At 39.5% G+C, this 24,646-nt stretch overlaps 1 non-coding gene and 1 pseudogene across 1 annotated transcript; one reads left to right on the top strand and one right to left on the bottom strand.

Moving 5' to 3' along the window:
* Positions 1–15,202, bottom strand: part of LOC122907407 — a 30,519-nt pseudogene extending 15,317 nt beyond the window's left edge.
* A 1,438-nt stretch (positions 15,203–16,640) lies between these two features.
* Positions 16,641–16,781, top strand: LOC122907984. Its single transcript, XR_006384815.1, has one exon. It is a non-coding gene; the product is annotated as a U4 spliceosomal RNA (small nuclear RNA).
* The last annotated feature ends 7,865 nt before the right edge of the window (positions 16,782–24,646 follow it).

Genomic DNA, 24,646 nt, shown 5'->3' with positions numbered 1-24,646 from the left:
AGGTTGGCGCAATTCTGAGTATTTCTCACAATTAGAATTTCCTCTCCTCATCTGTCTGCACCAACAGCAAGCAGGAAATCGACATTCTCTTGGATGCGTTATGTGGCACAGGCTCTGGGTTAGGTGCTTGTGATTACCCAACCCCTTCAATCCTTTTCACGTGAGTCTATCTGAAGGAAAGCCTTCCCCCTTCCTACTCATCTCGGGTTGACCGTTTTGAGCACCACTAACTTGAATTTTATTGATTTGGGCCTGTTGACATCTTTTAAAATTCAGGCATCAAATGCCATAGACCTCACACATAAACTCGCTCTTCTCCCAATTTTGCAACATCTGTGCATTTGGTTGCCATCCAGATCCTTGATGAAAAAGTTGAGTATCATAGGGTCAAGAACAGAACTTTAAGGCAGCTTCTAAAAAACCAGCCTGACGTGGAGTTGTTAGTCAAAACTCATCATTTCTGGTTATTCAGCTAAAAAGCCACTTATCTCTAGGTTCTTATTTTTCCGTCTTAAATCACATCTATCACAAATGACTTTACAAACATCTGGCTGGAATCCAGCGCTAGACACATGCAAGTATGTAGCCTCACACCATCTTTGTGATGTGGGTTGTGGAATATCCTACAATCAGAGATTTTCCCTTCACAAATGTGTGGTTGCCAGTGAAACACAGAGAAAGCAGAGACCAAATAAAATACTGTTGCTAGATGTTGTAGAAATAGCACCAACAGAGTAAACTTTACCACATCTTTAGCTAAATATATTTTGGACCAATGCAGTCAAGACATGACTGCAATTATTTTCCTTCAAAACCAAAAGTGAATAAATCACTGACGACTCAGATCGCACTGTAAATACATATTCTTAATCATGTTCTGAAATTTGTATTATTTTTAATAGTATTATTGATGTAATCTCTTACACTATTTTATTCTTCAAACTGCTCAAAATGCTGCACTGTGAAAGGCCCTGAGGGTATATGGTTCTCCTTTTCAACTAGGTTATTTAATAGAATAACATGGATGTGTGGGTATATATATAAAACACACACACACACACACACACACACACATATACAATCAGTGTGGGAAAACAAAAGCCACGCACAGTTACTACATCTAGTATGCTAAACTAAAAACACAGGCTAGCTATCCCTTCGATTTGTAAATAAACCATCTTAATGACTCCAAGGTATTTTCAAATTGGCTCACGGAATTATTTATGCAGCTCACAAAAAGTGGAAGATAACCAGGTAGTAAAAATATACTAAGGAGCCTTCTTTCCAAGTGTCATAAGTACTACTCTGTATTTGGCCATAAATACTACTCTGTATTTGGCCATAAATACTACTCTGTATTTGGGCAAGTAGTGTGGCTTTATTTACTGGCTCCAGCATACCAGCCAAAGGCCAATGAGAAGTCAGGCCCACAAGAGGAGAGACCCTTTGTGAATTCAATAATCAGGTTATGTGCTCATAGTTTGTGTATCAATTTGAAATCATTAAAGTGGATTTAAGATTGCCATTCTTAGGGTTATTAATATGCATGCCTCCATAAACAATAATAATGCACTGGAATGTCTACAATGCTGATTTATAGCTTTGAGTTAATTCCCCAAATTATAGCCAGTATTTCAGATAATTAGCCTTTTATTTGAGGTATACAAATTCAGTTTTGTTATTAAACGATTCTCCAAAGCAGACCAGTAAAAAAGCCTGTAGATGAAATGTATTAGCAAACAAAACCCTATAGCAAACAAAACTATATATTAAATATATTTTTATACATTTTTGTATTTTTACTAATATATTAGCAAACTATGAAATACATTAGTAAATCTGAGGTTACAGACTTCACCTCAATTATACTCAAAGAAATGCAAATAAGAACAAAGCATTGGTTTTTACCTTGAAAATTTAGAAAAAGCATGAGAAATATGGAAAATAAAAATATGTAAAAATTATGAAATATGTAAAAATAAAAATATGTAAAAAATTTAATATCCAAAGCTGGCACACTGCTGATAGCAAAGAAGAAAAGATGAAAATAAATGTATACTCAATTATCGCTAGAAAGGCCAGGAGTGGAGAAGAAAAGAACACTGTGTAAGCTGCAGAAAAGGGCCATCTGGCTCTTTTGGTCTTGGCCACAAAGGTGTCAAAATGTCAAAACCAGCTACAAGAGTTCCTCCACAGAGAATCAGTTTAGGAGCTGGGGTAGAAGGAATACAGGGTAAGGTGTCCAGAGAGCTGTGCCAACCTCATGCAACCAGAGTACTACTAATATCATAAAAGGACAGCAAACACAGGAATGCGGTAAATAGCTAGCTATGGTAGGATCAGAAACTGGATTTTACATAAGCTGGATTAGTTATGCTTCCTGTATTCTCCTATTTCCTCTTTGGATTTAGTGAAGAACAAAACACTGGAAGTTTAGTCAGTGTCAGCCAGGACAAGTGCAATAAGGAGGGGTTTGGGGCCCAAGTGTTGAAGTGGAAATCACAAACTACAAGAGGCAGAATACGGATGGGCGTGGAAACCAAAGCCAGGAACCCCCCGTGGAAAGGTCAATCCTTGCTGCTCTTGGAGCCCAGTTTGTCTGTCTTCCCCTCTGGACATTTCTCTTGAAGAACTAAAAATCCTAGAGGTTTTAAGTTTTGTTTTAATGAAGAAGACAACTATTCCCAACAGGATATCATAACCAAATCCACTCTTTTATTGACTCACCAAGTATGTCCTGGGTACCGACTCCAGGCACAGCTCTGTGAGAAGCCTGTCCCATAGTACGCAGTAATGGCGGCTGCCATCCCCAAAGGAAGACACTGCATTTGAATAACTCTCTATGACCAATTACGTATTAAGTGGTGAAGAGAAGGAATGTCTTCAGCACTTCAAGTGAGAAGAGGTCTGAATGGGTGAAAATGGCAGGGCAGTGCTCTCTGGATGAAGGTGGGGAAGCTATAGCACAATGGGGACAGGCTGGAATGTGGAGGGAAGCAAGGAGATTGCTATGTCTGGCTTTTCTGCTAGATTATACATTTTATGAGGGCAGGTGTTCCTTTCTGCTCTTAATTATACCCTCAGCTCTGACCACCATGCCTATGATGTTTCAGTAATACACCGATGGCTACAGCTGAAAGAAAAAGCAAGGGTTAAGGCTGAGGGGACAGGTTGTGTAAGAGTCCACAGAGGACTCTGACTATTAGATTAATCAGTATGGACTTGATTCTCTGGTCCAATCTTCCCAGGGAAAGCAGAGTCACAGGTGAATTAACCTGACAATGGTCGTACCAGATTTCAGAGCAGAGTAGGGAGGCAGGGGTATTGATTCTACTGGGTTAGAAGTGAAGCAGTGAGGGCACAGACCAGACAGGTGGCAGGGAAAAGGGAAGGGGTGAACACCAACAGACCGTGGGGAAGGACCGAGCAGTGAGCTCAAGTGAAATCGAGGAGGCAAGAGTCCTTGAGGTTGGGTTCCTAGAAGACATCTTTTCTCATTCATGCCTATTTCTTCTCTCCTCAATACCCATTCTTTTAGCTTCAAGTACCACTTACACTCGTATGGGTCATATATCCAGGTCAATTTTCACATGAACCCTAGAATTCACATGAACAGTGGAATTCTGGCCAACTCATGCTCAACAGTATGCCCTCTAACATAATATCATCTTGCCCAAAGCTAGTACATTTGTTGGAGCAGCTATTTCTCTTTAATGAGAAGAGGGAGAGGGTAGCACCAAGGATTAGTGCAGAGTCAGGCTGTTTGTGGATGAGAGTGCCTTGGAGAGCCAACAAGAGGTGGTCATGATTTCCAAATTCTATCTTAAATTCAATGGTATAAGTTGTAAGTAACTTGTGCTGTGTGACCTGTCTTTTCTAGACTATAGTAATCGGTGTAGAGAAGGATAAATCAGACAACGAAGGTAACTGATGGATGGTACCCTGGGACTAGGAATACAGCCAATGGGACAAGAGAATTTAGCAGTGAAGGTGGCCCCAAAATAGCCAACCGTGGAGTCCAAGCCAGGAGGAATCTCGCTGGCCTGGAGAGCCACGCACTAAGGCACATGTGGGGATCAAATTTAAGATGGGCGTAAAAATACATTCCATGAGTTTGGGGGAAATTGGAGTAATTACAGATAAATTCTGATCTGTTTTGCATAAAAAAAACAGTAAAACTTACCTTTTTATAGGTCAGATTCCACAGTACCATAATTTCCTAAGTTTTAAATTGATGAATAAGAGCAGAAAAAGAGGCAAGTTAACAAAATTATTTAAAAAATTGATACCTGAAGAATCTGGTCTCCAGCAAGAAGTCTTCCATCTTTGGCGATCACCCCATCCCGATGGACTTCCTCGATAACAATGTTGATCAGTGGCATTTCATTGCCGCCCACAATGCTAGTTCCTAGCTGAATATAAGGATCAGACCGGTGAATTTCAATTGTAGTAAGTTCGCCTTCCGGTAAACTACCCGGCTGTTCCATAGCTGCCAAGTTAAAAACGAGAGGGAGAAAAATAGGTGGAAAGAAAAGCGTTTTATATTTTGATTATCTTCACGTAAGTAAGTTATCATCTTTCATTAGTGACGACCTTATCTTAACAGATGATTCATAACAAAGCAATACCATGGGATGAGAAAAATAGAATGACCAAAACACCAATAGGTAAGATGACCAAAACGCCAATAGATAAGATTAGCAAAACACTTCCTCTTCACAAGGTGATCAGTAAATAATCAACAAATAACTACTATGCATCAGATCACTAGGGACCACACAGTGATCTGATAAAGAAATATACAGACAATATCATCTTGTCCTAATTGATCAGAGAAAGTTTGACCCATGAAACAGCTCTAAACAGTGCAAGGCAGTCCATATGAAATAAAAAAGACAAACTCTGGGACATACAATCACCGAGTGGATGACAAAATAACCACATTAAGCAAGAAGAAGAGGGTCTTGATCTGAGCAGTAGGAGATAGAAGAATTGTTATAGCCATGGCTGGGAAAACTGGGATTTGTAGAAAAATTGGAATTTTCATAAGAGATAAACCTATTTAAAAATAAAACAAAGGGCCAACGACTAAGATATGCCCAAGATCTATGACTAGAGGTTTTCTGCCTGTTTCCTGCTGGGTCATGTAGACAGATCAGTGGCTGCTACCAGAGGACAGCAATAGTCAGACACATGGCCTTGGAGTCAGATACATACCCAGCCATCTCCTGGCTCTCAGACTTTGACCATGACTCTCTGACTACGTTTCCTCATCATTAAAAAAATATCCAGTATTGGTACAAGCATTTTATAAGTTAATATATGTAAAGTGCTTGGCACAGTGCTGACCCAGAATAAGCACTGAGGCTGAGGTATTATTCTTGTTCTTCTTTTTTTTTTTTTTTTTTTTAAAGATTTTATTTTATTTATTTGAGAGAGAGAGACAGTGAGAGAGAATGAGCGAGGAGAAGGTCAGAGAGCGAAGCAGACTCCCCATGGAGCTGGGAGCCTGATGTGGGACTCGATCCCGGGACTCCAGGATCACGCCCTGAGCCAAAGGCAGTCGTCCAACCAACTGCGCCACCCAGGCGTCCCAATTCTTGTTCTTCTTGATGCTGTGGATTTCTTAGTCAAGAAGCAATAGGCTTCAAAACAAACAAAAGAAGCCTGCTGATGACCAGTGAATTTGTGGACTACAACAGAAGAGGGGGAGGGGGAAGGATAAGCCTCAAGGTAAGACTCGCTTTCTGTTTCTAAACTGCAAACTGTTAGACTTGTACACTTAAAGGTGAATATGTGACATGTGAAGCATATCTCAGTAAAATTATTTGTTGAAGAGGAAAAAAAAAAAAAACAACACCCCATGTAGGGAAAGTAATAGGGAGTAGTGAGAAGAAAGGAAATATCTGATTTGAAAACAGATGAAAAGCAAAAGCAAGGTGAAGAGCACATACTGTGAGTGGTCGCGTCTCCTCGAAGGCGGGATTGTCCGGGCCAGTCTCCTCAGGCCACGCAGGCAGAGACGCTGACGTCAAGCTGTGCTCAGCAGGGTCTGTGCCTGTCCCTGAACAGTCCGTTTCGAGGGATAAAGTACCTGGAAGATCTATTACAGTGGTTCCATTTTCATTCTCAATCACTGTCTGAGCTTTATCAGTTTTCCTCCTTTCTAGGGCAAGTCTCCGATGAGAAGCTCCAGGACATCTAGAGAGAGAACATTAGGGGTTCCCAGATGATTTGAGAGGAAAAATGATTGACAGCGTGTGCCCCAACAACAGAATAGCCACTGCTTCAATGCCAAACTCCCCTAGAGGTAATCCACAAGTGGTATGTAATTCTGATTTTAACCTCTGCTCAAACTAAGTTCCTACCACACTGGGTAGCAAACTTAAAACAGGTGTTGGCACAAATCATGGCTTCATGAGTGTCTCAAAAAATACTTCAATAAAAACCTGTATTCAGATATATACTAGTCCCAGAAATACACCAGCACAGTTGACGGTACACTGCAAATACTATTCTGAGATCCTGATTGCATAAGCCCCTTTCCACAGGGACGGCTTAACTCCTTAACAGGAGTGGAAACAGCAGTCTTCTTCCACAATGTGCTCCTGCATCCAGACTTGGACCTTGAGTGACACTGTTCCTTTCCAATCTCAGGGCCAAGGGTACACATTCATTTATTAGTGAGAAGCAATACATCTGAGGCTCTGCAACTTGCAGAAAAGCAGAGCAAAGCCTCAAGAGGCTGCGTATGGTGGGTGGCGGTCTTATGTCTAGGGCTGCAGACTTCATTCAATTATAGTATTTTTTAAAATCTCAAATTCCATTAAAAATCAAGTATAGAATATTTTATGGAAAACTGCAAGCTATCCCTTAGCTGTAAAAGTAATGAATTTCCCCTCACAAACTAAAGAGAAGTTGTGGGTTTCAAGTTCTTGAAAAAGATAGCTATGGAATTTTTTTATTCAGCTTTTTCTCATTCCCGGTTTCCTCATCACCTTATTAAGAAAGAGGACAAATGATTTTCCTTCTGCATTGTTGTGCCGCACTCCAGGAAATGTTCCTGCAAGGACCTGACAAGTAACTTGGAAAATTGTATCACTGAGAAAAATGATTTTTGTCAAGTAAGTAGATTTCATGAGAAATGCATTTTAAAACTATTTCATTCAAAAAAAAAAATGGCGACAAAAAGTGGATCATAAAAAAATACTTGAGACTAAAAATATAGGGAAAGATTCAATTCCCCAAATGCTTATCACACACTGGTATCCATATGCGTAAAGCCAGTCTTCGATGGGGAAACAGACTAGGAACAGGAAGTGGGAAGGAAACATAAGCAGAATGTGCACAGCTGGGAAAGAGCCTAGCTAACAACTACAAAATCCTACAAACTAAGTAACTGTAAAGCCCCTCTTATCTTATCCAAGAATAAATTTTTTTTTCTTTTCTTTACTTTTTCTTTTTTTTTTTTTTGAAGAGAGAGTGAGCACAGGCAGAGGCAGAGGGAGAAGCAGGCCTCCTGCTGAGCAAGAAGCCCGATGTGGGACTCGATCCCAGGACTCTGGGATCATGACCTGAGTGGAAGGCAGCCTCTTAACCAAGTGAACCACCCAGGTGTCCCCAAGAATAAATTTAAAACTGGAAACCTGAAGTTGTTAGGTAAAGAACCAGGTATACTTACATCCCAATGGGACAGCAAATTGCTAAGAGGGACTAAATACAGGTATTTTGTGTGATATCACAGAGAAATATGGAAGAACGCATGCACCCAGCACTCAGGAAGGTTACAGAGGACTGCGCAACACCCACCTTTAAACAGATGGGGAGCTGCGCACACAGAGACGGAACAACTAGCCAGGAGGAGACGATGAGAGAAAGACTTCAAACTACACAAGGGAGGCAAGACTGTCAACAAAGAAAAAATGACATACATTATACCATAGAAAGAAAAAACAAGTCCATATGAATGGCAAAAAACATGAGCCTCATTAACATTTTTAACTAAGACATAAGATTGGCAAGTCATCAGAATTTTTAATACTTAAAAAGCATAATATAGTTTTTGTTTACTGGCTGACAGATTTTTAAAAACATATTTTTCTGCCTTGCTTGTACGATATAGCAATTTAGCCAGCAAGCACTCTTAGGAAACAAACTAGTTAGGAGTATCAGCTCTTCCACTTATTGACAACCTCTTCCATTTATTAACAACCTCTCTGCCCATATTCTTCTTTCTATAACAAAGATAAGACGGCCTAACTCATAGAGCTGTCATGAAAACTAAACTGGACTCATATAAATTGCTTAAAATACTGCCTCATAAATCATAAGAACTCAATACAAACTAGTGACTCCTATTATCATAGCAACTTAAAAGTACTCAAGCTAGGGCTCCTGGGTGGCTCAGTTGGTCAAGCGACTGCCTTCAGCTCAGGTCATGATCCTGAAACCCAAGACTGAGTCCTGCAACTGACTCCCTGCTCAGCAAGGGGTCAGCTTCTCCCTTTGACCCTCCCTCCCCGCTCTCTTGCTCTCTTTCTCTCTCTCTCTCTCAAATAAATAACATCTTTTTTTAAAAAGCACACATGCTATACAGTTTTCTTACAGGACATCTGTATCAAGTCTTATAACCTATAAAACAGTTAGCCTCTACTTAAATAAAATGAAACAAAACCCTACAATAAAATTACTTTAAGATAGTTTACCTGAGTAGTTTCTATTTTCAAATTGTCAATATTGAGGGTGTTCCTCTGTAATCCACTGGCAGCCAGTGACAGAAGCAGCTTCAAAGCCTTAATATCTTCTTGTACTTTAAGCATGGCTTTTGAAGACATTCTACTAATTTCTTCTTGTACCTGTTTCTGTTCCTTCACAAAGTTCCTAAAAAGATACATAAAACTGAATTCTAAAAAAATACACCTTTGCTTTCCTACAGGAAAAAAGTATATTTACTATAGGCTGGTCAGAGTCCTAGTGTTTTTTAAAAAGGAAATATTAAAAATTCATCCACAGTTCACGTGCTTTTTTCAGAATGACAATAACAGAATTTTAATTCCCATTATTCTGCTTTGTTTATAAAAGTATTAAAATTTTTACCCAAACCCAGGTTAAAATGTTTAAAAGGAAGAAAAGATGTTCCCCTTAAAATAGATTCTAACATTCTTCAGCATGATCTATCTAACTACATTTGACACACTTACTGGAGGTAAACAGTTCAATTCATGTTGTTCAGGTATCAACTTATATACCATATAGGTGTTCATGATCCCAACTTAAGAACATATATTAATACACACACTGATAGCTACATAACCATATGCAGAAACAAAACTCAGTTTTCTATGAAAATAAAATCTTAAATACATAAGACACAAAAATTTGTGAGATATAAAGTAAATTTAAAAGTAAAATCTTTACTACTGAACATATAAATAAAATTTCTTACTGACATAGAAATTTAAGTTACTGTTACAACAGAACATTACTTACTCGTTTCATCTGATGAGGTACTAAAATCTATACCAAGACCTTCATTGACTGCAGCTGAAGTAGCTGCTATGGTTCCCAAAGTCAAGCCTAAAGCATTCTGTCCAAGTCCTACAAATAAACCAAATATAATTTACAAAGTCTTTACAATAATTTTCCCTCAGTGGACAAAATTCTCAAATGCTTTCAAGCTGGATCCCATTTTTCTTCATAATTGGCTTAAGCAAATAACATGGAATAAGTCTAAAGCTGGGATTTAATGGGTGTATGTAGTCTGGATAATATAATATTAACTTCTTTACTTTTTAGGTAGTTTTCTAAAGTGTAGACACACAATGTCACATTAGTGTACAACAGTGACTTGAAAAGTCTATACATGCTATGTTCAACACAAGTGTCACTACCCTAATGTCACCGTACAACCTTATTACAATACCACTGATTATATCCATCCCCGTGACCTATTCCACAACTGGAAGGCTGTACCAACTCCCCCTCACTCATTTTGCTGTCCTCCCCACCCTTCCGGGCAACCATCAGTTCTCTGTATTTATGGGTCTATTCATTTTTCTTTACTAAAAAGGTCAGAGTTTATCTGTTAATTCAATAAATGTGAACATACTAGTTGTTTTTTGTAAATCCTCCTGAAAAAGCAGTTTTAGTTTGTATATTTCCAGGTGAATACTTCTTGTCTTCTAGTCATGCTTTGGAACTGGATGCTTTTAAAATAATCAAGTATTGGATGTGTTAATTAACTTGATGGGCATTTACAATGTGCAGGTACATAGGAAGTCACTATGCTCTACACTTTAAATATCTTACAATTTTACTTCTCAATTATACCTCAGGAAAGCTGGTAACCAATAAATAAATCACGTAAATAAAATAATCTAGTAAGGATTTATAAGATTTCAGTATAAAAGCAAATAGTTTCATTATTCATGAAATGTAAAGAACTGAGAGTTAGAAGCCTTACAGTTCAAACATCAAATTTCATACTCCCAAGCTTTTTCAAAAAAAATTTAATGAGAGAAATAGACTTCATTTATTTAAATCCTACCTCACTGATAAAAGGAATTGAAGGGGCTAAACTACAGTTAATCTTAAGTCATGAATGTATGCTTGTAAATCAAGTAGCAAAATTTTAAAGACCATGCATTGGTAAACCATCTAAGTCCATGTATTACCCAGCTCACATAACTGTGGTTCTTTTTGGCTGTCCAAAAAGCTATTTATTTTAGCTATTTACTTTAAACAGAGGAAACAGTAGATGTACTGAATTAAAGCATGGGATATATGAAGACTGGATTTAAATACTGACAATGTGTGAAAAAAAAATACAGCTAAATAAATGTCCATTGAAAAAAAAACACAACAACAGGGGTATCTTTAGTTAGCACAACCATAAATCAAGCACTGACGTGTGTCTAGAGCCTAATAAAAATTGTGGCAGGCCTAAAAACTCTATCAAGAAACAAAAACAATCCTCCACCTACCCTTTCCGTCATTTTTGTGTTTTGCTCTCATAGGACTCTTTAGGAGAGATGTTTAAATACTTATCCTACAAAGAAATGTAAGTTATAGTCATCCAGTGATTTAGTTATTAGGAGATATTTTGAATACCTACAAGGTGAGACTACAGTGACAAAGACAAGTATCTGAAAGATAATGCTAACCTGAATGCTATAAATTTGTACAGATTATCTTCACCAACTTCTTTTTTCCCCTTCCACTGACCAAGAGTTTCATCACTAAATTTAGTACCTGAACAGAGGACATGAAAGAGCTGTTTAATAAAAAACACTAGGTCATACTCCTTCATCTCTCCCACACGACCAAGTATTAGACACCTATGAGGTGTGCAGTAAAACTTTTGAAATTAAATACCCATCATACATGAACATATGTATTACTGGAAATGCTATGATTTTAACATGTTTCAATGCCAAAAAATGTGTTTTTTCCTAACTCATAAATTGTTAAAGAGAAATTCGTGATATTATATTGCTATGTGAGATAATTATACAATGTTTTCAAATCAGAGGAAAGCTCTTCTCCTTCTACATGGTATTAAATTACACTATATATAGTATCGTGTTTCCTCTATTATTCATTCCCAATACTCAAAACATCGACAGAATCCTTAACATGAAGCTAATTTCAAAATAAGAAAGAACTGAAAACTCAATCCAAGATGGAAAATATTAAGTATTCTCTGCCAATTGAATTGATACTTTAGTATTTTGCTTGACTGTAATAAATTTAATACTTCAGTTCTAAAACCCTTTCTTCGAAGAACGCCAATTCCCTTTCCTGATGCCTGTAATGGAAAGCCATTCTTAAAACCAGGGCTTGAAAGGTCAAGTTGTTTTACAATAAACTTAGATACCAAATGATCCAAGACTCTACAACTGCCATTTAATGATAAATTTCTCTAGAATAGTTTATAGGCTCCTTAAACAAGCCCTTCTTTGTTACTTTATATAGCCAGTCAATACTGAGAAGCAGAAAAATTTTTTTCTACAATACAGCTAAGATGTCCAATTATGCATGAAAACCATTATTTTATAATTCAGTTTACATACTAAACAAAAACACTCAGGTTAAAGAGACAAAGTGGTCTGTTCAAAAGGTCAAAATACAGATAAAGTAAATTTAAATATAAATATTTACTATTTCGGAAAATGAATACCATTAATTACCTGATGTGGCTGTATTGAACTCTGGAAAAGTGAACTTCCCAAACCAGCTAAGGCTCCCCCTAAGGAAAGGCTTGTTGATGGGGTAGTAGTTGTAGCTGTTGTTCTGCCCAAATTACTTAGGGTAAATCCGGTAGAGGCTATAAAAAGTAAATCTGTAAGGCTTCAAAAGGAAACATCATTTCTAAGAACACTGGAGAAAATACAAAACATTCCCCACCACCACCAAAAAAGACAGCCCTTATGTCCATGACAAAATTCACTCTAGTTTTTCCTAAAAAACTACTTGCTAAAGATAAAATTGCATATGCTTAAGAATAAAGAGAAATAAGACCGTAAGGCAAATGCTAGTGACACAAATAAGAGTTCTAGGTAACACTAGAAAGGTATAAGGTAACTGATTCCAGAGAATAATAAAGAGTTTTCGATCCAGGACGCCAAATTTGCCTTCAAAATGGAATGAATCCTAAGGCAGGAAAGGCTTATGCAAATTCGTTATCCTTTCTTGTCACCAATTTGCTCCTTGAAAACAAAGTGAATTTTAATAGTTTTACATTTTACCTGTCACCCTGTCCCTGCTTTGCTCTGTTAACAGAGATCAACTTCCAGGACGGCCCCTGCTGTTTTAGGCCAATGATGATCTTTGTAGGATCATAATTGCTGAGTGATTAAAATAAAAACTTTCCAAAACTGAAGTTATCTTTAATAAGGTGGATACCTGTACTCACTAGCCAAAAACAAAACAAAATTCAACCACAAAATATGACTTTTTCCATTCTACCTCACCCACTGGAGTTGACATCAAAGCAGACGAAAGAGTGAGACCACTCGCTGAGGTAGAAGGAATCGGGAGAGCAAACGGTGTGGCAGATGCGGCAGGTTTACTGAATCCTAAACTGAAACCTGTGGTAGACGCAGATGCAGTAGCTGGCGTTCCTGTGTCAAACAAACAAACAAATCCTATTTTACCAGAACTGTATATGGATTACACTGGTTTCAATCAGGATCCCTAAAAGTTCGTGACCCTACTTTTGTAGCTAGAAGGATACGTGGGTAGGTATGAAAAAGGAAAATATAGAAGTTGGAACCAAATCATGGTGAATAGTTAAAAGAGGATGCTATGATCTTAGGAAAAGCAAGAAAAAGCCCCATCAATGTGGTCATATTGAAATCCAATTTCAGTTCTACCCCTGGATTTACCTAAAACAGCACTTGCCCTTCCTTTGCTCTATACTCAACAGGAAAATATTACTAACCACCATTCTCGGGACACCTGGGTGGCTCAGTTGGTTAAGCGGCTGCCTTCGGCTCAAGTCATGATCCCAGCGTCCTGGGATCGAGTCCCACATCGGGCTCCTTGCTCAGCAGGGAGTCTGCTTCTCCCTCTGCCTCTAGCCTGCCACTCTGTCTGCCTGTGCTTGCGCTCTGTATCTCTCTCTCTCTAACAAATAAATAAAATCTTTAAAAAAAATAAAAAATAAAAAATAAAAAAAAAAATAAACCACCATTCTCTACTGTTTCCTCCTCCTTTACTTCTGTCAACTCTGGCTACTCCTTCCAGTCGGCTTTTGTCCATCTCCCTCCTCTGTTCAGTTCTTAAATGATACTGCCTATGGCTCCAGGCCTGCTCCCATACTTCCCAACTACCGAATCTCAGCTAGGGCAACACGGGTCTAAATCTACACCTACCAGAGTCTCCACTGGTTAGCTCTACCGGGATGTCCCTTAACTTTGCACCTCTATGCCTCCCTACACAAAACATTTCTTAAACCCCCTGCCATGGTCCACTCAGTTGCTCAAGCCAGAAACCATAATCACCCCTGACATCCCTTCTCTCTCCTACATTCTACTAGCCACGAATCCTGCTGATTCTACTGCAGAAATAGCTCTGGATTACAAGCATCCTCAAAACCCTTAGCTCAGATCATCTTCCTCTCAAGAACAATTATAACCTCTTAATTTGTTTCTGTGCTATCAGTCCCTCTAAACTTTAATCTATTCTTGGAATTATTTCAGTTACTTGAAAAAGAAGAAGAGAGAACACCAACAAAAAATAATACCCTGGTGATTCTCTCTGCCTGAAGGCTCTTATGAGCTCTATACTATCTCTACCCTAAGTCAAAAGGCGTGGCACACAGCCACCTTTCCTATCTACTTCCAATCTGCTCTTCACACCCCCTTTCTCCCTACCATTCCCACTTCTGAATCCTAAATTCTAACCAAGTACTTTTCCTACTTCCCTGAATCCCCTTATGACTGGGCTGTTGCACGTCTCCATCAGGAATGATGGATCCTGCCCCCAAAATAAACTTCTACTCTTATCTTCCTCTACTTCCCTTGGTGCCTTTCATACATGTTAGAGCACTTCTCAGGTCATACAAGAACATATTACTATACCTGCCAGTCACCTTCACCTCATCACCCACTGAATGCCTTACTCATACTCATGCTCATGCTCTTGACATCATTAGCACCACCTGCACCACCAGTAGCATCACCACACCAACAGCTAATAAGAAATGTTCAAAGCATTATGTATACCCAAGGCCACGGAGTTAGGAAGTAGTAGCTGCTCAAAACTATTAAATGAGGAAATACATAATGACCTGCATTTTGGCTTTCCCTAAAGGCCCTGAGAGAAGCAGCTGCCAGAAATTAAACTTCTGGATTGCCCTTACCACAACCAGAAATTCCTGCCAGAGTACGGTGCTTTGAAATCCTGTATGGGTTCTAAAATCTCAGAAAAGAACAGAATCCAACTGCTTGCCCCGAAGCCAATCCTGTCCAAAACTCTGGTAGTGAACAGATGGGTTACACTTTCTGCTGGTAACAGGTGAGTAGCATCCAAATGAACAAAGTCCACCAATCTTTAGTTTACTTCAAATGTTAATTAAATTAATACATTTAACTTTAACTGAGTTTCCTCACTGTCCTTTCATTCATTCATTTCCTTAGACATTATTAACTGTCATCCTACTTACTCACATTCCCTCTGGCATATCGCTACAGAGAACCATGGCGTTTTTGAGCTGGAAAGAAATCCAAAAACTTTCCAGTCCTACCCTTGTTTTACAGATAAGAAAAGCTGCCAGATACTACATGACTACCTAAGACCTCACAATGATTTGGAGGTACAACCAGAGCTTAATTCTAAGACTTCTGGTTTATAGTTTGTTGCTTTTTTTTTTTTTTTTTTTCACTAAAAGGGTTCAAATGACTATAAAAATACAATGTAAAATAAACCTCCAGAGGAAAAAAACATTTCTGCATTTAAAGGTTTTTTTCTGAATTAAAAAGTCATTGACTTTTTTTGGGCGCCTGGGTGGCTCAGTGGGTTAAGCCGCCGCCTTCGGCTCAGGTCATGGTCTCAGGTTCCTGGGATCGAGTCCCGCATCGGGCTCTCTGCTCCGCAGGGAGCCTGCTTCCTCCTCTCTCTCTCTCTCTGCCTGCCTCTCTGCCTACTTGTGATCTCTCTCTGTCAAATAAATAAATAAAATTTAAAAAAAAAAAAAAAAGTCATTGACTTTTTTAAACACTCCAGTACTGAAAGGCTGTATAATGAGTCAGTGTCTGTGATCTATATTAGGTTCCTTACATGCTTCCTTATACACTCCAGCTCTGTGAGATAATAAGAAAGAAAAGAGAAGAAATCCACAGATCTGAGATCTTTCCTCAAAAATTCTTACCCAGAGTTAATCCTGTAGTTATAGTTGTTGCTATTCCTGGGGACAAAAAGAGAAATAAAATTTAATCATCAATGGCAGATGACATTTTGGGGGGTTTGTTACAAGGGCAAGACTTAGAGTCATCCTCAGGATATGATACTACAACAACCAGTATCTTCTACCATAACCGCTAATAGAAACGTTCTTCCTATATCACTGGTTTTCATATTACAGGCTATATATAATTATATAGGGATAAGATTTATAAATGCAAACAACTACTGCTTATAACAACATTAGGCAAGGAGAAAAAAAGCTACTCTAAGCAAACACTGGCACACAAAGTCGTTTCAGGGAGCTCACTGGAGGCTGCCACATTCCCGCAGTTCTTACATTTTCTATGTGTGGCTGTGAAAAGTTGCAATCAAAGCTGGAATGTCAATGCATAGAGTGGTAACAGAGACCAAGAGGCCCTGAGGGTACAGAATAAAGAGTAAATAAAGAAATAAGCTTTTGAAATTGCAGCACTACTGAAACATATTTTTAATAACGAAATAACTTTAAGTATTAAAAAACAGATTTTTATTATTGAAATGTCTGCCAGAAACCTTGACCTCTTGCCCTTTTCCCATCAAAACAACTGTTTTAATAATATAAAAACTTAAAACGTCTCTTAGGAAGGTAAATTATAATGTTATAGCAAGAAAGGATGCTGACTGCCCCACATATGCTAAATTAAATTAACGTCCAAATTGGTAAACTTGACTTATCTTCATATACTCTAATGTAAAGCTTTACGCAGTGGCAGTATCGTAGCCAATGAGGTTTATCCGAGGCGCGATTATTGCTAATATACTCTAATGTAAAAATTAAATTAATTCTTTATATTTAAAGAGGTAGATCTTCTTTGTGTCAAGAGAAAAGAGATCTTGGGATGAGATCTTGGGATGTCTGAGTGGCTCAGTTGGTTATCAAGCGGCTGCCTTCAGCTCAGATCTTGATCCCAGGGTCCTGGGATCAAGTTCTGCAATGGGCTCCTTGCTCGGTGAGGAGCCTGCCTCTCCCTCTGACTCCTGATACCCCTGCTTATTCTCGCTCTCTCTGATGAATAAATAAAATATTTCTTTAAAAAATCTCATTTCTTTAAATTTGTTTCTCTTCTTTTTTTAAGATTTATTTATTTCTGAGAAAGAGCTTGGGGGAGGGGGGTGCAGTATGTAACAGGAGGATAGGGAAAGAGAGAGAGAATCTCAAGCAGACTCCCCAAGGAGCTTCAAGCCGAATGAAGGTCTCATTCTGCAAGCATGAGATCATGACCCAAGTGGAAATCAAGAGTTAGACCCTTAACCAACTGAGCCATTCAAGAACCCCTAAATGTGTGTTTTCCTTTACACTAGAATAGATCATATCCAATGTTAGGCCTATTACTGGCCCTTAATTCCACATCCTTATATTTTTTTTCATCTTAATATTTACCATTTTTTAGGTCTGACACCAATGACAATCCCTATAAAGGGAAGAGATATAAACCAGAACCTTAAAAAGAATATCCCATACCTACTCCCTGAAATGTGACAATCCTCCTTACCTGTATTAGTTCCTCCCAGAGTGAACCCAGTGGTAGGTTTCGATCCAAAGAGCCCGGTTCCAAAACCACCTGAAGGAGCAGATGTCGTTGCAGGAGTTGCAGTGCTTCCAAGAGTTCCAAAAGTGAGCCCCACTGAAGGGTTGCTTATTTATAAAAAACACAAAATAAAGTCTACTAGAGCCAGTATTTCTTTAAGAAAAATAAAAATTAACTCTTCAAGGTTAAACACCCTCTTTCCTTTGACATATTCAATATATTGCCATAGAATACAAAAAGAACTAACAATTTATTTTTAACCAACCCAATTCAAATATTCTCCTGTTCTCCTTAAAAATAAGTCACATACAAAAGATTTCAGATCCCAGGGAATCATAACCAGTATCACATATTCTCCTTTTCTGTTTATTAACAGTTAATCTGACAAGGTTCTAGATTATTTGCCTGTGGATCATGGTGAGATTTATTTTTACTTCATTCCAAGGTTAATGAAAAATCATTAAAGTCAGGCAATGGGAATTTTAAAAATGACTCTGACTATACCTTGTTAAAAAGGACTGACATCAAAGTATATTTTTGACACAGCAATTGCGATCCACTGAACTAATCTAAGTAGGGGATGATAGGGATAGTTTTCGCCAAATAGGAGAAGGGTTACTAGTTGAAAACCTGGAAGAAAGAGCCAGTACCCTTAGTTATTTCACCATCTAAAACAGAGTCCATTATATGGGACTGTGTTTGATAAATATTTGTTCCATGAATGACAAGAGCTTAAAACAGGGCAGTGGCACTGGAAGTGAAGCAAATGGAAACTAGGTAATCAAAATTAGCAGGCCTCGCTGATTAAGGGTGCAGAGAGAAAAGGAGGTATCAAGGGAAATTCCCAGACTTTTTCCTTGACTATGTAGTCTGTACCTCCCCCCTCTTCTTGGTAAGTTATATTTTTTATGTTTTTTAAAAGATTTTATTTATTCATAGAAGCAGGCGGGTAGGCCCCTTGCTAAGCCGAGAGCCCCATGCGGAGCTCAACCCCAGGATCCTGGGATCATGACCTGAGCTGAAGGCAGAGGCTTAACCCACTGAGCCCCCCAGGCGCCCCTGTACCTCCCCTTTTTAATATAAGGAAGATACTTTTGGCTTTTTACTCTACAATGACAATCCTCAAGCTTCAGGAAATACCTTGTAACATTTTCTATGCACACTTCTTGAGGTAATGAACTCCTCCCCTTTTATCTCAAAAAGCCTGAGTTCTAAAAATTAAATCTCTCACCATGAAAATGACCTTTGACTATTATTAATGTCTCTTTCTAAACCTCTGCTGGGGACGCCTGGGTGGCTCAGTTGGTTAAGCAGCTGCCTTTGGCTCAGGTCATGATCCCAGTGTCCTGGGATCGAGTCCCACATCAGGCTCCTTGCGCAGCAGGGAGCCTGCTTCTCCCTCTGCCTCTGCCTGCCCTTCTGTCTGCCTGTGCTCCCTCTCTCCCCCTCTCTCTGATAAATAAATAAAGTCTTAAAAAAAATTAAAAAAAAAATAAACCTCTGCTGGCTGTATTCGTCATCGCCTGTAGCGGTGGTTTAGCAGGTTGCACAAAAACGACAGATATGCTACCTACATTTTTCAGTTTAACTAGAAGACAATGTGAGTCATTCCACCATAACACTCACGTATACTAATAACGCACACTGTTCAAAATGACCACCAAGAAAAGCTGCAACACGTATTTAAAAGAAAAAACTACAGTAACAAAGGACACGGTTCCATGAGGTACCAAGAGGTGAGCTCGTTTAAAATATCACGAAATCATTAAAGCATTGGAATGTCCAAAACCGTATATCCTGCAATGAATTCTGAATTATCAGCGATAAAACTCTAACTGTCCCCTTAACATTTTTCTATTGTCTTTTTCTGAAACCCCAGAATGACCCACAATATCGTTCATTCGTTCTGTGTCTCGGACTGCCGCACTGCTAGGGCTCAGCGTGAAATCCCAGGCCCTTCCACCCAGCCAGACCCCACTGGACAGAGACATTGGGTGAACCACTGTGGATTCGGGGGACCTCACAACCCTATGACCATCCTCCCGACCAGGCCCCCAAACGGCAGGACTATGAGGCTGGCGCTGCGCAAGTCTGTCTTTCTTTTTCCCAGACCCACTAGAAAGGAACCCAGCCGAAGGGAGAGGGACGGGCCCACCCACGGGAGTCTCACGGAGAGGATCCGGGCGGGGAAGGCGCAGAAGCGCAGTTACCTAGATGCCCCCGGCCCTAAGGAGAAACCGCCGCCTGCGCCGGTCCCGCCGGGGGCTACGGTGGTGGAGCCCAGCGTGCTGGTCGCGAAGGAGAACCCCCGTGGACATGGCTGCCGGGGCTCAGCGCCGAAAGGAAGCTGCAGGGGGTTCTGGACGTTCCTCTCTCCTCAAAGCCAAGGCGGGCCAGGCAGCATCGCTCTTGCCCAGCCGCGACCTGGCGGGAACTTCAAGCCCTAGAGGCTGAAAAGACAAGGCCGAGGTGGGAGGGGCTACCACCCGAGAGCAGGTTCCGGCTCCCGCCGTGCGCTCCTAAGCCACCGGGAGCGAGCCCGCCGCGCAAGGCACCCTGGGACGGGGGGTGGATCAAGCCCGCTGGGCTTCCTAGGAGGGGGCGGGCTGCGCGGGGTGGGACTCCGGTCCTCTTAAAGGGTAGGCGCCTGGCGTTAAACAGCAAAACTGTTCCATTTAGTTCCGTATTTGCATATGGGTTGAGGTAATCTGCACTTCATGGCTATTGAATATTATTGCTTATGTCTTTCCTTACTGCTAAAAGGATGCGTGGAATCCCAAGGTGGGGAGGGCCCCATTGAGCAGTCCAAACCCTGTTACAGAAAAAGAGGCGCGCTCAGTCGTCGGTAGGCTGCCGTCCCTTCTCGGAGAAGGACGGGTAGCTTGTCTTTCCCTGACAGTTCGGAAATGAACTGATAGCAATTCATTCATCCGCTCCACAGCTTTTGGAGCCCGCTAAGCGCAGTCATTGCGAGTTGCCACCCAGGAAGCTCAGAGAGCGTCCTTTGGTGGGGGGTGGCCGATCCCGTTGGTGGCGCTGAGCAAAACCCCTGGACGTCAAACGATGTGGTCAAGTCCACGAAGTTTTTGCACCATATCCTGCCGGGTAGGCGTCTGGGTCTCCGTGCCCATCGCGGCGATGGCTGCCTTCTGGCTTTGGGTTTTGCATTGCTCTGACGCCTCTTTGCTACCTACCAGAGGAGCTGCCAAGTGGAAGGGCTAAGTACAGAAACAAGCACAATATAGTGCGGAATTTAAGAGTTCCAAGAGCAACCCCTAAACATAAGGAAAATGTAGATTTAAGGAAGAGATCCCCTCTTGTAGAAGCATCAGGAGAAGCTTCATGTCTGGTGCATTTGAGGTGCTGTCACCATAATGTGGGTCTTTATTCAGAGATTGTTACATTACTCCTGCAAATGGTTTTCCTACTTGTGATTTCTTCCAGTAAAATTCATCCCATAAGCAACCACCAGATTTGCTCTCCTAAAACACAATTCTCACCACTGCACTGCCTTGATGAAACACCCAGTGGCCCTTTAGGCTAGCATTCGTCCTCCATAAGACATATCTAAGCGCAGGCCTCACAATTCCTCTTAATGCAGCACTTTCTCTAGTGTTGAGGAGGGCATTGCTGCCTCCTGTGGACTGAATCCTGTAATGCTGCCTTTCACATTTGGGGCTTTAATCAACATAGGAATGCATAGTGTGGGGTCAGGATCAAATTTCATCTTTTGACCCATATAGACAGCAAATTTTCTCAGCCCATGTATTGAAAAGAGAGTTTCTCCATACTGATCTCTAATATCACATTTTTTCATAAACCAGGTAGCTACATATATGTGGTTTTATTTCTGGACTCTCATTCTGTTTGCCTATTCTTGCAACATGCCACCTTAAGTACTATAATTTGGGAAAGTCTTGCCTTCTTGTTCTTCCTCAGAATTATTCTTGGCCCTTTACATCACCATATAGGTTGTAGAATCAGCTCATTACACATACATACTGACAATTTCCCTGCACCCCCAAAATATATACACACACTAACCTGTTAGGATAGTGATTGGGAATACATTGAATTTATAGATAGATTAGTTTGGAAAGAATTGAAATATTTTAAAATTGAGTTTTCTATTCCATGAATATAGTGCATCCTTCCATTTAGTTAGGTCTTCGTGTGTGTGTGTGTGTGTGTGTGTGTGTTGGCAGGGGGAGAGAGAGAAATTGAGATAGATCTACCCCAATATATCTTTTCATCCATCCATTTTTGAAGTTTTTTAACATTCTCTATAAATATCTTACACATATTTTGTTAAATTTGTTCACTGACATCTGACATTATTTTTATGCTGATCAAACACAATTCCATTTTCATCTTCTATTAAATTGGAACTATGTGCTATTTCTAAAAGCAGTTTCCCTAGCAATTAAAAAATATAAACAGCTTTTTTCTTTTCTTTTCTTTTCTTTTTTGAGAAAGAGAGAAAGAAGGAGAGAGCAGGGTGGGGATATGTGGGAAAGGGCAGAGGAAATGGGAGAGAGAGAATCTTAAGCAGGATTGATCTCACAACCCCAGGATCATAACCTGAGCTAAAATAAAAAATCAGATGCTCTAACTGACTGATCTACCCAGGCATCCCTACACACAATTTTTTAAGACTAAAGTTAACTAGCATTCCTAATTTCTACCAAGATGATGCAAGGATCCTAAGATACTTTATTTCAGTCCTCACTCATATATTTAAATTGCTTTTCAATTTTATAAAACTTGATTATTATTGTTTTATGCAATCAGTGTTTTTTTACATTTATTCATTTCTTTACATTAAAAAAAACTTCATTTCCTTTGTAGCTTAGATCTTCCATCTGTGATCATTTTCCTTATTCTAAAGTATAAATTTAGAATTTGCTTTAGTATGGATCATGGCAAACTCAATCTGTTTGTTTCTTTGTTTGTTGGGAAAATGAATGTTCCTTCCTACTCTTATTTTCTGGAAGATATTTTTTTCCTGGGAGAAGTATTTTATTTATTTATTATTTATATTCATTTTTTGAAAGATTTTTTTCCCCAAGTAATCTCTGCACCTAGCATGGGGCTCAAACTTACAACCCTGAGACCAGGTGTCCTATGCCGCACTGACTGAGCCAGCCAGGTGCCCCTGGGAAAAGTACTTGAGATTGTCAGTTGTTTCTTTCTGTATATGGAAGATACCATTGCAATGGTACATGGCTTCTATTGCTGATAAGAAGTCTATCGGAAGTTTAATTGTTGATCTGCTGGAGGTAATTTGTACTTCTATTCTGGATGCTTTAAAAATCCCCATTTTTGTCCTTGGTGTTGCCATAATGAATTCACCATAGAGAACCCCTAGTTCACTCGCCTGTGTCTAGAGTTGGATTTCTTTTTAATATACTTGGAATTCGCTGGTTGCTTTATTCTGAGGATTGGTGTCTATCATGCATTCTGAAAAAGAAATCGAGGCATTATCTCTCAGATATTATCTTTGCCAGAGTTGCTCTCCTTCTCTCTTATTCTTGGGAAACTATGATCAAGTTTGCTTTAGGTCTTTTAATTCTGTCCTTCATTTTTCTTAACCTCTTTTCATATAATCTTTTTGTCTCTCTGTATTCCTTTTCTTTGTGGATAATCTTCTTTGAGTAACTTCCAGTTTTCTAATTTGTTTTCTAATTTTCTAATCTGTTAAACACACCCAATGAGCTTGCCACTCCAATTTTTGTATTTCAGTTGTAGAACTTATATTTGGTTCTTCTTCATATTTTCTATATCATTCAAAAATCATTTTCCCATACACTGCAGATGTTTTAAGGGTCTTTAATTTCTTGAAATAAAACAGTTGCTTTATAAACAAAGCCTGATAATTATAAAATCTTTTATTGCCATCAGGTTGTAACTGCCAATGATCTCTTGAGAATTGTTTCCTTGTGTACTAGTTTTGTTGTTGTTGTTGTGATGAATTGTTTTCCTTTGACAACTAATTGTGAGAATTATTTGACACCTATCATAGAGAGACAGTCCAATCAAAAAGAATTTGTATTTGCTGTAATAAAATTCTTAGGCACTACTAATTTCAAGCACTTTCAATTATATGCACAGCTTGACATTTGGGAGAAGTTTTTTGGGTAGTAAGAATATAGGTCACAAGGGGAGCCTGGGTGGCTCAGTGGGTTAAGCCTCTGTCTGTGGCTCAGGTCATGATCCTGGGGTCCTGGGATCGAGCCCTGCATTGGGCTCTCTGCTGATCCTGGGGTCCTGGGATCGAGCCCTGCATTGGGCTCTCTGCTCTGTAGGGAGCCTGCTTCCTCCTCTGTCTCCGCCTGCCTCTCTGCCTACTTGTGATCTCTGTCAGATAAATAAAGAAAAAATCGTTAAAAAAAAAAAGAATATAGGTTGCAAATCCATCTATTAACTTTTTTGTGGTTGTAATATATCCAAGACAGGCAATTTCTCAATGTCAGTGCAAATTTTCTGATGTATTCTATGGTTTGGGTTGGTTGTATTTTTTTATGTCCCTGGCTTTATGTAGGAAGAGTACCTCATTAGACTCCCCATTCATTAGGCCCTAGATTTTAACTTCTGCATTTTATGTCCTGTAAGAAATATAAATAGCCCTTTTGCCACAATTTCACTATTCTGCTTACCTCTCTGTGTGTACACTTTCTTATAGTGTATAGTGTATAACTTCTCAACTCAAAATGCTAACAAAACAGGAGGCTGGTTACTGAGACACTAGGAAACAAGCTCAAGGAATAATACCAGCCCATGATTTAACTCTTTGAAGAAATAATCTTTGCTTCCTCTTTGGGTCTTGAAGATTGGTTAACTATCATGAATGACACAATGACTATCTGGACCAGGAAGTTCACACCATCAGACTATCTCGGTGGAAACAAATGGTCATTGATGTTCTTCACTCCAGAAAGGCAGCAGTACAGGAGACAAAAGTTTGGGAAAAACTAGCCCAAATGTGTAAGACCACAAGAGATGTCATCTTTGTATTTGGATTCAAAACCCATTTCAGTGGTGCCAAGACAACTGGCTTTGGTATGACTTAGGATTACTTGGATAATGCAAAGAAAAATGAACCCAAAAATTGAGTTGCAAGACAGAGGATGTATGAGAAGAAAAAGACCTCACAAAAACAGTGAAAGTAATGC

The sequence above is a fragment of the Neovison vison genome, chromosome 5 (assembly GCF_020171115.1).
Source record: "Neovison vison isolate M4711 chromosome 5, ASM_NN_V1, whole genome shotgun sequence".
Taxonomy (NCBI): domain Eukaryota; kingdom Metazoa; phylum Chordata; class Mammalia; order Carnivora; family Mustelidae; genus Neogale; species Neogale vison.
Note: the sequence above shows the minus strand (reverse complement) of the source record. Positions and strands in the feature narration are given on the sequence as shown.